Genomic DNA, 14292 nt, shown 5'->3' on the forward strand with positions numbered 1-14292 from the left:
GGTCGCTGGGAAACGGACTGAGTCTGCATACTTTTTTCTCAGCTGTTAGCCTTAGCATATTCAGAATCATTTAGTCCACCATTGTCTCCAGAAATAATTACAGGCATGAGTGTCACCTCTCTGGGGGAATAACAGCACCTGTGTTGGCTGGAGTCTCTCTCTTGGCCACCTCCTCATCTATCACCACGTCACATCTCCTCTAGTCCATTTGGAGATGAATCCCACAGACTCTGCCTTGGAGTTCTTCAGAGACAAAAGAGTGGAGACACCGTGTGGATGAAAGGCTCTTGGTGCTGCAGCCAGGAGTCAGTAGTGTGTTTCCGAGGTGGGAGAGCCAACTTTAGGACACTGGTCCACAAGAGACCTCCCAGCTCCACATAATATCAAACGGCGAAAATCTCCCAGAGACCTCCATCTCAACACCAACACCCAGATTCACTCAACAACCAGCAAGCTACCATGCTGGACACCCTATGCTAAACAACTAACAAGACAGGAACACAACCCCACCCATTAGCAGAGAGGCTGCCTAAAATCATAATAAGGCCACAGACACCCCAAAACACAACACCAGACGTGGACCTGCCCAGCAGAAAGATAAGATCCAGCATCATCCACAAGAACACAGGCACTAGTCCCCTCTACCAGGAAGACTACACAACCCACTGAGCCAACTTTAGCCACTGGGGACAGACACCAAAAACAACGGGAACTACGAACCTGCAGCCTGCAAAAAGGAGACCCCAAACACAGTAAGATAAGCAAAATGAGAAGACAGAAAAACACACAGCAGGTGAAGGAGCAAGATAAAAACCCACAAGACCTAACAAATGAAGAGGAAATAGGCAGTCTACCTGAAAAAGAATTCAGAGTAATGACAGTAAAGATGATCCAAAACCTCAACAATGCATCCATTAGGAAAAGTAATTCAACAGATTTAAGGAGATAATGTATGTTAGAATAATGATTGTTCAACATTTGTTAGAAATACAAGTGTTTTAATAATTAAGGTAGGTAGTATACATGGGTGGGGGAGATTGTGTGGAAAGTAGTACCTGGCAATACCAAGGGCCCTAGAAGATGCTCAGGAATCAGAGATAGTTAACTTTAAAACAGCATAGTTAGAGAAAAAAAGGGAATTGGGGCATCATTTTTGAAACCAATCTTGACAATGTATTCAGGAGTATAAGAAGGCCTTTGAGCTCTGCTAGTAATCATTTCAGATGAGTTTTACCACCAGCAGTAATAATAGTGAAGTTTAGGAAGGGACCATGAGGACCCACCTGAATGGACTGAATATAGTCTTGCCCATACTGTTAAATTCTCATAGTTGTTTCAAAGTCTGTGTAGAGTCTAAAGATAGAATACACCAGGAAATGTGGTTGTCACTGAACATCCTTATAGCATTTACTTCTATTAAAATAAAAAGAAGGGGTTTTGGTAGAACAAGATATGGATATGTTGTACCCATATCCTCAACCATCACCTTCTAACTTGTCCCAAGTAATGTACAAACAGGACTTTTCACAACACCAATATTTCATCTCAACACAACTAAGCACCTATGAGGCATAAACCACAGGTCTTTTTTCTTATGATATATTTGCATTAGGACTATGGCTACTGTATAATATGAAATTATCATAGCTTTTACCTAGTGAACCATTGTTAAACTATTATAAACTATGATTATGAATACACAGCTGCAATTTTTAAAATTCTTATTTATTTTTAAATGTAAAAAAGAATATTCACCAAATTATACATACACAGTGACTATATATGGACAAGGATTTGAATGAAATATAAAGAAAAATAGTTTAGTTTGTAACAGAATTATGGGTGAACATTTTAGATTTAAAAATATTTTAGTTCCTACCATAATTACAAATTATGATAAGAATAAACAAAGAAAACCAAACAACATCTGGTTCAAGGAATTCTATTTAATTATAGTTAAACTTGAAGAGCAAATTCATTAAGTTTAGAATTTGGCTGGATGAATAAAATTTCACAAAGCAAGATCTTGGATTTATATAAATAGGGAAGTATTTTAAAGCACAGGAGCAGATAAATGACATTAGCACTCACGTCATTGTAGTGATCAAGGTAAAATACCCTTATGTAGCTTTCTGGAATGGAACCTTATCCATCTAGCTACTAATTCTATCTCAAAGAGAAAACCCAAGGTGAAGGTGAACCAAAGACTTGAATCCTTCTGTGCACAGCAAGCACGTTACTTATGTTCACCAAAGAGACATAGATTCAGGCTCTCATTTTACCATTTACACTTTACTGCTCTCCACCAATTGTTCTATACAAGAAGATTTAAAAAACAAACTTGTTTTCTTGATATCCAAGCAGCAGAAAGAGGTTAAAAACCCCTGATCATGGGCGTGATTGTTTGATCTTTGAAAATTGCATCAAATATCCCTTTGAGAGTCTTTCAAGGTAGCAGAGTGCTAGCTGAAGAAGTACACTGTAACATAATCTTCTCAATGTCTCTTATTTCAGAGAGCAAGAAAGACATTTCTTATGACAATACTTTTTCTAATCCTATTACTATAAATTTGCAAAGAGAAGCCTTATTATTCATGAAACATAATATCTAGAATCATCTTCAGCCTCTCCCACACATTACCATCATTTTCTGGCAAGACAAACCCATCTTAGCCTTAACCTCAACATTACACAGCATCATCTCTAGGAGGTAACACTATCTGTAATCATAAACATTTGTGCCAATCAAAAATTTTTTCCCGAGGGCTTCCCTGGTGGCGCAGTGGTTGAGAGTCTGCCTGCCAATGCAGGGGACACGGGTTTGTGCCCCGAGCCGGGAGGATGCCACATGCCGCGGAGAGGCTGGGCCCGTGAGCCATGGCCGCTGGGGCTGTGCGTCTGGAGCCTGTGCTCCGCAACGGGAGAGGCCACAACAGTGAGAGGCCAGCGTACCGCAAAAAAAAAAATTAAAAAAAAATTGTTTCCCGAGGCCTTAAATGTAGTGTAGTAAAGTGTGAAAAGATGCCGTAAAGAAACCATTCTCTGGAATCTGTTTATATTAATGTAAATTACTTGGAAACACACGATGAATGAAATAATATTGCAAATTCCCTGTTAATATTTCTGATGTCCTATGTGTACAGCCCTAGTTTATGCTCACAACTGCTTATTAAAGAATGTGAAAAGCAGTGTGAATAATACAAATCAGGCCTTCTAAACCCAAGTAGCTAACAATTCCAACTCTGGCACTCTTTCCATAATAATTAATTTGGCTTGTGCTACTGGTGATATTGGTAACTCAGATATGTAGAATAGCTGTGTTACATTGCTACAGAGTTAATCTGGTTAACACATGAATAATAAAACTTTAAAACATAAGATTTAGCGCTTTTTGATGGATTCAGTCAATGCACATGGGCAGTACCTTCTAAATATGTTCTAAGATGGATTAGACCAACTATCACAACCATAATATTTTTACCTATGAAGTTTCATTAGAATCTATTGTGAAATTCCATGGGATAAACTGTGGATGGAGTTATGAACTACAAGCCTTTGTCTTGGTTGCTTAGCTCAGCTGGTTAGGACACAGCACAGAGGAGGATAAGAATGTGGTAATGATTACAGGAAGGATTTTATCTACATAAAATAATGACACTAGGCTTTTGGAATATTTTAGCAATTAAAGGTAATGTGGATATGTAAGTCTGGGGATTCATTTCAAATCAAGCAAAGCTATACCATGAAACCTTAAAACAAAAGATGTGACAATATTATGTTCTCCCTACCACCCTTCAAATATTTCCCCCCCCCATAAGACTCCCGCATTCATTGGGGAGGGAGCAATACTTATCAAAATATTAAATCTCCTTTGGTCCTTCCAGCTTAAACTTTTCTCAGTGGGATAATAAAAATAAATTAATAATAATGATAATAATAATACCAGTTTACATCCATTAAGTACTTACTATATGGCAACATTACAGCAAGAGTTATAGCTATTCTATCTCACTTGAATCTAACCAAACTTTCTTGAGGTAGGTACTATTGTCAGCCCATGTTCAGATGAAGAGACTGAGACCCCAGAGAGGTTAAATAACTTGCTGGGATCACTTAATAAGTGACAACATAAAGGTTCAAACCCTTTCTGACTCACTTAAACAAACTTTTTGTATTTACTAGCATTTTATGGTGCTGAGTAAGCTCTAGAAAGAGAAACTTTTAAAATGACATTAATTCAGGAAAACTTTATAGAGTCTCACTCTATCCCCAACTCATGTACAGTCAATTGATTCTCACCACTGATCATTTAAATATTTGTTTCAGATAAACTGTACTATATACTGGTGACTAACAGTGTTGATAATGACCTTTTGGTTAATGAGAGTAATGTACTGTTCTTTGAGAAGATGATGCTACTGAGATGATCCAACCACAAAAGGACCATGAACTTTATGTTGATTTCTTAATTGTGATGATGCAATAGCTTTGATTTCCCCTGAAACATTCACTTTATTTTAGGAGGGTATAATCTTTTCTGTTTCCATTGTTGATACAACTGTGCAAGGTTAAAGTAAATGAACTGGCCCACTTAGATTCTACCCACATCCGTCCCTTCCTCTGAACCATGTTTTGACCAACTGAACTGAGCAAAGCAAACCAAAGAATTCTAGTTAATAATTCCACCCATTGCCCACACTCAGCCTGGGACTTTTGCAAGAGAGTTTCTAGTAAAATTTCAGAGATACAATATTATAGTTATAAAACTTAACATTGTTTCAGTCCATCCTAGGATTTAGAGTTTACTGTCAATGTGCATTCTCTGTATCTATCAAATACTAATCAATTTATTTTAGAGTCTTATGATGAATAATGAATCAGCAGTAATCCATTTCAGCCACTGAAGTTATCTCAAGTACCAAATGGTGATGTTACCAATAGCAAAAGACAAATTTCTTCCTTGGAAAAGGTATTGGAATTGAAGTTGAGTTGACCACACAAATCTAGAGGGTGTCATTTTGCCTTTTACTAGCTGTGTTATTTTGAGTAGAACATAAGACAGATGCCTCTGTAACTCTTCAACTATGAAATGGGTGTGATAACTACCTCTTAGGATAATAATAAGGAACAGATGGATGAAAAACAGAGAAGTGCATTAAGCATTGTGAATAATTAAAGGAGATTATTATAATATTGGCTTAGTCTAATAGATATTTAATTATACTGCAGCTCTGGGAATTCCAAATGAGTTTTGGGGTCTTTGAAAAATAGACCAAGAACGGCACCTGAGAGTCAATGATGATTTCTTATCGGTAGGAATTCCAAACACGTGTATTTCAAATCCTTTAAATCAGAGTCCTTTTAGCTCAACATTATTTACAGATTTTTAAAAAAATCCCCAAGATAGGCCAATAATTTGGTGATGGTATTTGTGTATACAAACAATGAATACTCCTGTTCAATAAATTCTACTTTCCACAGAATGACGTAGGTGGAAAATGTTGAAATTTTTATATTTTAATCTGTTAAGTCTGATCCAGCACTACAAATTTCCTATATTAAATTTCTATAATTATTTGACTTTATTTTTGGATAGATTTTGGAACTGCTGGTAGTGGTTGAGAATATAGTGATGTGTGAGAAAAAATATACAGAGAGTAATATGCTTAACTAGAGGTAAATTTTTTGCTTTATTGGTCTATTTTCTAATTCAATTTTTCCAAAAAATTGCACCTTTGGAAATATCTTTACTTGAAATGGTTAACTAAATTAACCAAAAGGATTTTGGTGTGGTTTAAGGGCAGATATCTAGATAATAAAGGTTGAGATTTTTCTAGAAAAGAGTTTCAAAGAAAGCTGTGCTATCTTTAAAAATAGCCTCTATTCAGGCCCACTTAAAACTGTGAGAGAATAACCGCCAGCTATTTACCTCGCCTTTTGATAATCCCTCAATGCTTCTTGTACTCCATTCAAAGGAAATGACCTGTTCTCTACACAATCTGGTGAATCTTTTTATCTGATGTTCCTTCTGTAAGAAGTGTGCCTCCTCACTTTTTCATCCCAGCAACCTCTTCCTTCAAATCGGTGCACCAAAGGATTCCTGTTTCTCCCAGGCAGTGTTAGATGCTCACACTTCCATACTTCTACTTTGCAAATTAATGCATCAATCCATCCATTCGTTCACTCATCAAGCCTTTTTTGAGTACCTATTATTCAGTAGGCACTGCATCAGTCACAGAGGATACAAAACAAATAATACACAGTCTCTATTATAAAATGTTTAAAGTGTATGCAGGGCTTTTTAACGTGGGAAATTCTGAATATGAATGAGCTTTTAGGGTTCCATTTAGCTTGTTGAAATTTAATGCACAAGTTTGTGTGTATGTGCATGTGTGAACTTCTTAGCAAAGGTGGTTTTTAGATGTCAGAAGATTCTAAAAAATATCAGAAATCCCAAGAAGTTTAAGACCATTGATTTATTGGAAAAGACAAATAATCAGTCAATTATAATACAGTGTGTAATCAATGATAATATGGAGGTATGCGTAGGACCAAATGTATTGTGTATGTGATAGAAACCAGAAAGTGGTGACATTATCTGAGAAAGATTTGGGGAGGACGTGCTATCTGATTGAGTCTTAAAGGATGTATAAGAAGAGTTAGCTCTCTCTAGTTTTCTTCACTCTCAAATTTCTGGAGCTCTTCTTTATTTTCTTGTCACTCCTTTATCTCTTAACCTACAGAAGCCTGGCTTCCAGACCCACCACCATGCTGAAACCATTCTGGTGAAGGTCATTAATAATGTCTTTATTTCTAAAATCAATGGAAGTTTTTCTGTTCTTATCTTGTTTGACTCTATGCAACATTTGAGTCACCCTCCTTTTTTTCCATTGTTCCTCACTCTTGTAGCTTTCCTTTCATTTCTCTGAGTGCTATCTCTAAGAATTTCATCAATATTTTTCCTCCTCTCTCCTCCTGGCATTCCATTTCCAGATGTCTTACCTTTTTAATCTACCCTCTCTTTCTAGCTGATCTCATGCACATTCATGGCTTTAGCACTTCTATGCTGCTCTATGTCTCCATCCCAGATTTCTCTCTTAAGGTCCAGAGCCATCTACCCAATTACTTACTATACATCTTCACTTCATTTCCATTCAAGGTGTTCAAAACTAAACTCATCATCTTCTCTATGAATATATATCAATAGAAAGGATTGTCAATAAATTAGAGAAAAAGAGAAAAATAATACATGAGAATTATACTCTAAGAAATAGTAAATAATAGCAAGAGTACTAGTGTTGTAATGGTAAACTATATAGACAATATTTTGGCCTTCATAGAATTTACAGTTTACTGAGAAATAGTGACAATCCCAATATTGTATGTAAAGTGTTATGAGAGAGAGAGTACACAGGCTGCTATCAGAGCACATAAGGAGACCCTTAACCTAGACATGAGTAGTTAAGACACAGGAGGTGATATGCAAACTAAACTTTGTGTTTGGGTAAGCTGAACTCATTGATGACCTCTTCAAGATTCTGTCTTTATTCAGAAAAGGTGAAGTGCCTGGTATTTTCTTACTCAGAGTCCTTAAGAGCTTTCCTGGAAGCTAGTTGAAGCTACCTCAAAATCCTGAACTGAAATTTAGTCATGCGTTGTCTTTTAGGAAAGCAGGTGAGAAAACTGGACTGTGACATTTCAGAGAGGAGAGAAAAGAACATGTCCTAATTTTTTTGTATCTGTCATGACAGCTGGCTCAAATGATATATGATGAAATAAATGTTGATTTCTATCGGGGCTTCCTGTAAAATAAAATTAACATTTTCTGTGTGTTAGGACGTCAGTGGTGATTATAATATTTAATTTATTAGTCAGATCATTAAAGTCAGATTTTAAGAGTCATACATTAAAGTCTCAGTGAAGTAACACAACAAAAGTTTATTTCATCTTATGCCACAATTCCATGTAGGTCAGACAATTTTATTGCACTATCTTTTACTTGCCAGGAGCTCCCGTCTTTCAACTCCATCATTTTGGCTTCTTCATTTGCCGCTACAGAAGATTGCCCTAATCTTAACTACCTTCAACCAAAAGTGACACACTTCACTGACATTCATAGTTCACTGACCAGAATTAGCCACCTAACCCCAACTTATCTGTAATAAAAGCCGGGAAGTAGAGAAGGCCCATGAAATACTTGGTGAACACTAGCAGTCACTGCCACAGTCTGCTCTTCTAGTCTCCAAACACACTTAACAGCTTCCAGGGGAGAAAACCAAAGTCTTAGCAGTTATCACATTGAGCTTAAGCTCAGGATCTCTGGATAATTCCTGCAGGTTGGTCCTTCTATGAGTTACAAATATGAGTCCTCATAGGTTGAGAAAACTGTGAAGTTATCTGTCCCTCCTCCAGCATAAGCACATCCACACTTGTTATACAACAAGGACAAAACAACTGCAATAAGCATTCTCATTCAGAAAGGAGGACTGTGGGGTGACCTCCTTCAATCATTGGTCCATAGCAATTCTGAAATCCTATGGGACAGACTTTATGAAGATTTTCTATTTTTGGGTGAGGATTATTCCTTGATTTGATCTTGATACTGTTCTATAGAAAGAGTTTTCTTGACTAATGTCCTTTATGGTTATTTATTCTTTATTCTCTTTGGCCATATCTAATTTTGTGTTAAGAGATTATCCTTCTCATGGATGAACAACTTTCTTTTCTCCTTTTACTATGAAACTAAAGATTCTCATTAAAGAATTTCATATGCAGTAAAACCATGTAATTTCACAATGGGGATTCTAGTTAAACCTAAGTTAATTGAAGAGCCTTGGTCAAAGCCACCCTGAAAGACTTAGTGCATACTGCCAACACATATCAACTAAACCCATTAAAATTTTGAAATCTAATGTTTTACAGTTTTCCTGTTAATATAATGACAAGATTGACTATGTTGTAGTAGTATGGTTCACCATTTAAATTTTCCAAAATGTCAAATTGTTGTAACACTAGCACTAAAAGGAAAATTTATTATTTTAGAAAGAGTGCTAGAATAGGTTTTCTAATATCAGGTGACAAAATCAGTTCCAATTTCAAAGCTTTAATCTCAATTGCTTAACATAGCCTAGTTGGTCTCCTGCTCATGTGATAGCCCAGTGGGAGCTGGGCAACTCTCCTGCACAGCTCTCCTTCAAACAATGACTCAGGAACCCAGGCTGTGCCCATGATGCAATATCTCTCCCTTGAAGTCCTTCACTTCCAGCCACAGAAGGTAAAGAGAATGTAGATTTTTAAAAGCATGGATAGAATCACACATTATTAACTTATGAGACTGAGAAATATGGGAAGTGGAACCATTGAGTCCTCCCTACCACTGTCACAATATTTAATATTTTGTACCATGTCAGCCATTGTGTCTATATTTTCCTCTGTAATTTAATAATTTTCTGGGCACTCTTATTAAACTGGGCTAGTTGCAATTTTAATACCAAATTCTCTCAATTTCATAAACAGGTCAGAAGTTGGGTCCCATCATCTGACAAAGATGAGTACATTTATTGAATTAATAGAACAGAAGATTTGAAATGAGAAGTTATAAGAGAGGTAGCTGTTCTTCCCATGTCTGGCTAACCTTGGCAATTTAATACACACGCAAGTTAAATTTAATAAAAATTCTTTTTTTTTTTTTTGTCTCAAAACTTTCATGGTGTTAAAAGACTCGGTTATGAGAAAATTCTACGTAAAATTGTAAGTTAAAGGTGGAAAGTTTTATTATGTATGTGCTTCTGACTGGGGCAGACAAGTTTGCACAGCCTTTGAACTCACATTGTACTTTCACATCCCCAGGGTGGGTACCCTGCCTTGTGAAGGTGTCATCCCATCCGCCTTTGCATTATATCGTTTCTCCTCCCTCCCAAGGAGAGATGGCAGAGGACTGTCTGGGAACTTCCTGAAATCTACCTCTTCTTCTACAAGAAAACCTGCTCCTCCTGCCCTTGGAGGTAAAAAGGCCACTATCACAATAACAGAACCTCAAACAGGTCATTGGATTTCATAGTTTCTGGAAATAACAGGCTTGTATTTGGGACCAGGAAGCCAGAGTTCCCTGCTGCCTCTGTGGCATTGGGATAAAGAAAAAAGCAACCATATTTCATCCCCCAAAATGACACGAAGGAAAACATAAACAAATCTGTTTCCCACATGGCAGCCTGCACAGTGAAAGCCATTGTTCCCTGGGAACTTCAACAGACACACGCCCCACTGTGCTGGATCAACTGGCTCGTCCTCAGTTTCCAGGCATGAAGTCACAGCAGTGAAGTCTCCATCCCTTGGGTGATTTTCCTCTTTGCTTGCACTGAGCTGTTTCCTGATGTACCTGATGTGCCTCAATTCAAAACAGTAAGGAGGAGAGAGAATCTTGCTGATGTACTTATCTTATCTTTGGGAGAAATCAGCTCTAGAGAAAAGTCAAGAAAGGTTCTGTGAACTGTATCACAGGTCATTTATAGATAGATCACCCAGGAAACTGACAGTGTTTTGGCCTGATTACTATGAAGCAGTTAAAAATATGTAAAGTAAATCATCACAATATTGATTCATTTATCCATAAAGACAGAACATTCTCTTAAACACTTAAGAGAAGTGTTTACACTACTTAGGAGATGCCTTGGAGGTAAATTAAAACCTCTCGGGGGAATACATCAGACAAAAGCATAGCCACTTTTTAAGGAAATGAACTTTTGCTGGTGTGCATGCCTGAGTCGCATTTATTAGCCAAGTCAAACAAATGAGGTCTATTCACTGCTACGGACAGTGCCCAATGCCACTTCCCATGCCCCAGTGGCTTTTTTTTTTTTTATTATTATTTATTTATGCTGTGTTGGGTCGTCTTTTATGTGTGTGGGCTTTCTCTAATTGCGGCAAGTGGGGCCACTCCTCATCGCGGTGCGCGGGCCTCTCACTATCACGGCCTCTCTTGTTGCGGAGCACAGGCTCCAGACGCGCAGGCTCAGTAATTGTGGCTCACGGGGCCAGTTGCTCCGCAGCATGTGGGATCCTCCCAGACCAGGGCTCGAACCCGTGTCCCCTGCACTGGCAGGCAGATTCTCAACCACTGCGCCACCAGGGAAGCCCCCCAGTGGCTTTTTTGTAGTAAGAGCAGAGCTGAGCTTTAGGAACTTACTCCAATCTCCATTTTAGTGTCTTATTGTCTAACAAGTCTTTCTTCCTTCTCCAATTCAAAACCAACATTAAGAAGAAGCAAAAGTGGTTACAAAAGGAGAAGTGGTGGGGGGAGGGATAAATTAGGAGTTTGGGATTAACATATACACACTACTGTATATAAAATAGATAACCAACAAGGATCTACTGTATAGCACAGGGAACTATACTCAATATTTTGTAATAACCTATAAGGGAGATATATCTGAAAAAAAATAGATATATATGTATGTATAACTGAATCACTTTGCTGTACACTTGAAGCTAACACAGCATTGTAAATCAACTATACTTTGATAAAAAAAAATAAAGTAAAAAGAATTTTTAAAAAAGAAGTAAAAACACAATTTCTGTCTCAGTTCTACTGTCACAGGCAGAGGCAATTCATGGTAGGCAGAGATTTCTCTTTTCCAACATGTGGTGATATGACGGAAACAGTGAGAGATCCGAAAATATCATGCCCATCAGCTTGTCTCAGTGTCTCATCAATAAAAGCTTAGGCTGCGGTATCTATTGCATATCTACCATGGGTCAGGCATTACACTATGAACTAAAGATACAAAGATGAGAAAGACACTCTTACAGTCCAAAAACTGCTATACATTGCCACAGTAAACTGTCTTCTTTACTCTGCCTCAGAATTTATCTATCTGAAGCATGCTTATTGTTAACTGTTAATTTTCTGTCTCTCCAGCTTTGACTGTGAAGTCACGGCCTCTGTGTAGGTAACCCCCATATGTAGTAGTGACTGATGCATTGCAGGGGCTCCATTTGTGAGTGATGGATAATGAATAAATGACCAGCAATACAGTGTGCTTTAATAGTCATTTGAAAATCATTGATTAGAGTCTTTCCAACAAGGAGACAGCTCTTGAAGAACAGTCTTATTGGAGGGCAGAAAAGACTGAGTTAGAGCCTGAGGCAGCCTTCAGAGGAGGGCACACTGGTGGACAGCCAGCACCTGATTCGGTCTAGGCCCCTGACAACAGCAGCCCCAAGAGGAGAAGGAAGCTCTAAGTGTAGGAAGAAGGTACCAAGGACAGCCTCACTTCGTCTACACCCATGCCAAAGCTCAGCTTTACTAGTGATGGCTTTGCTGTAAATAAAATTTTTTTAAAAGCTAATGAGGAAGACAAGTATATCCATTTTAACTTCCCATAGAAGAAAATAGTTTTTAGGAGACATACTTTGGCTTATCAGTGAGGGGAGGCAGTAGTTCTCCATGAGGGATCAGCAGACGGATTGAGCATAGCATTGACATTTGGAATTTGAATTCAGAAATATTTTTATTTTTGGAATTTAAATAATATCTTTTTTCATTTGTGGCTCAAATTTGTTTGTTCATTGTAATAGAACATACACTTTCTGGAGCTCTTGTCTCCTGAACAAAGGCAGGTAACAAATCCAACAGGCAGGTACATTTCTCCTGGGGAGCGCAGAGTTTCCACTTCAGATATCCTTCCGAAGCCTGAGATTTTTGCAAGGTTAGGTCAGCCCTTTAGGACCACAGCCAACGACTCAGCCTGCTGGTCAGCTCAGACTCAGAAAGGCTGTCGGTCTCTATCACACTGCCATCTTTTGGCAGTGAGAAGTATAACCAAAAAGGCAGAAGAAAGGAGGCCTTATTGTTACTTGTACCACTTTACAAATGAAAGCAATGCTGATGCAACCACCCTCTCCACTGGTAGAAGTTCTTTGGAACTGACAAAACAAAACAAAACAAAATGGAGCAGTGCTTCATGAATTTACTTACACATAAGTCACCCTGAAACAATTTCAGTCCATACTGGGGGCTCCATTCTTTAATCTGTTAACACTACAAGACTTTTAAAGTTCTCATTTTGTATAGAATCCTGTAATATAAAACATACAGCATAGGTTACCTAAGGACCAGACATTCTGAGAGTCTTGTGGCACTTTCCACAATGTTGGATACGTGTGTTAGTCATACAACAGGTGTTTGTTTGTGAGTCAAATGCCAGGCCATATAGTGGTGGCTGGGGACACAGCAGTGAATAAGACAGATATGTTCCTGCCCCCATGGACGTTACAGTGTCAGGCTTGGGGGACAAATGTTAACATGGAAAGACACCAGGAGACCTAAGGGTCAGAGCGGAGTTTTATTCGTCAGAAATCAAAGTGTGCCTGCACAGGAAGTGACATTTATTGGAGTGTAATTGCTTTACAACAGTGTGTTAGCTTCTGCTGTATAACAAAGCGAATTAGCTATACATATACATATATCCATATATCCCCTCCTTCTAGCATCTCCCTCCCACTCTCCTTATCCCACCCCTCTAGGTGGTCACAAAGCACTGAGCTGATCTCCCTGTGCTATGCAGCTGCTTCCCACTAGCTAGCTATTTTACATTTGGTAGTGTATATATGCCCATGCTACTCTCTCATTTCGTCCCAGCTTGCCCTTCCTCCACCCCGTGTCCTCAAGTCCATTCTCTATGTCTGTGAATTTATTCCTGTCCTGCCCCTAGGTTCTTCAGAACCTTTTTTTTTTTAGATTCTATATATACATGTCAGCATATGGTATTTTTTTTTCTCTTTCTGACTTACTTCACTCTGTATGACAGACTCTATGTCCATCGCCCTCACTACAAATAACTCAATTTAGTTTCCTTTTATGGCCATTGTATATATGTGCCACATCTTCTTTATCCATTCACCTGTTGATGGACACTTAGGTTGTTTCCAAGTCCTGGCTATTGTAAATAGGGCTGCAATGAACATTGTGGTACGTGACTCTTTTTGAATTATGGTTTTCTCAGGATATATGCCCAGGGATTGCTGGGTCATATGGTTGTTCTATTTTTAGTTTTTTCAGGAACCTCCATACTGTTCTCCATAGTGGCTGTATCAATTTACACTCCCACCAGCAGGACAAGAGGGTTCCCTTTTCTGCACACCCTCTCCAACATATATTGTTTGTAGATTTTTTAATTATGGCCATTCTGACTGGTGTGAGGTGATACCTCACTGTAGTTTTGATTTGCATTTCTCTAATGATTAGTGATGTTGAGCATCCTTTCATGTGTTTGTTGGCAATCTGTATATCTT

The sequence above is a fragment of the Globicephala melas genome, chromosome 5 (genome assembly GCF_963455315.2).
Source record: "Globicephala melas chromosome 5, mGloMel1.2, whole genome shotgun sequence".
Classification (NCBI taxonomy): Eukaryota; Metazoa; Chordata; class Mammalia; order Artiodactyla; family Delphinidae; genus Globicephala; species Globicephala melas.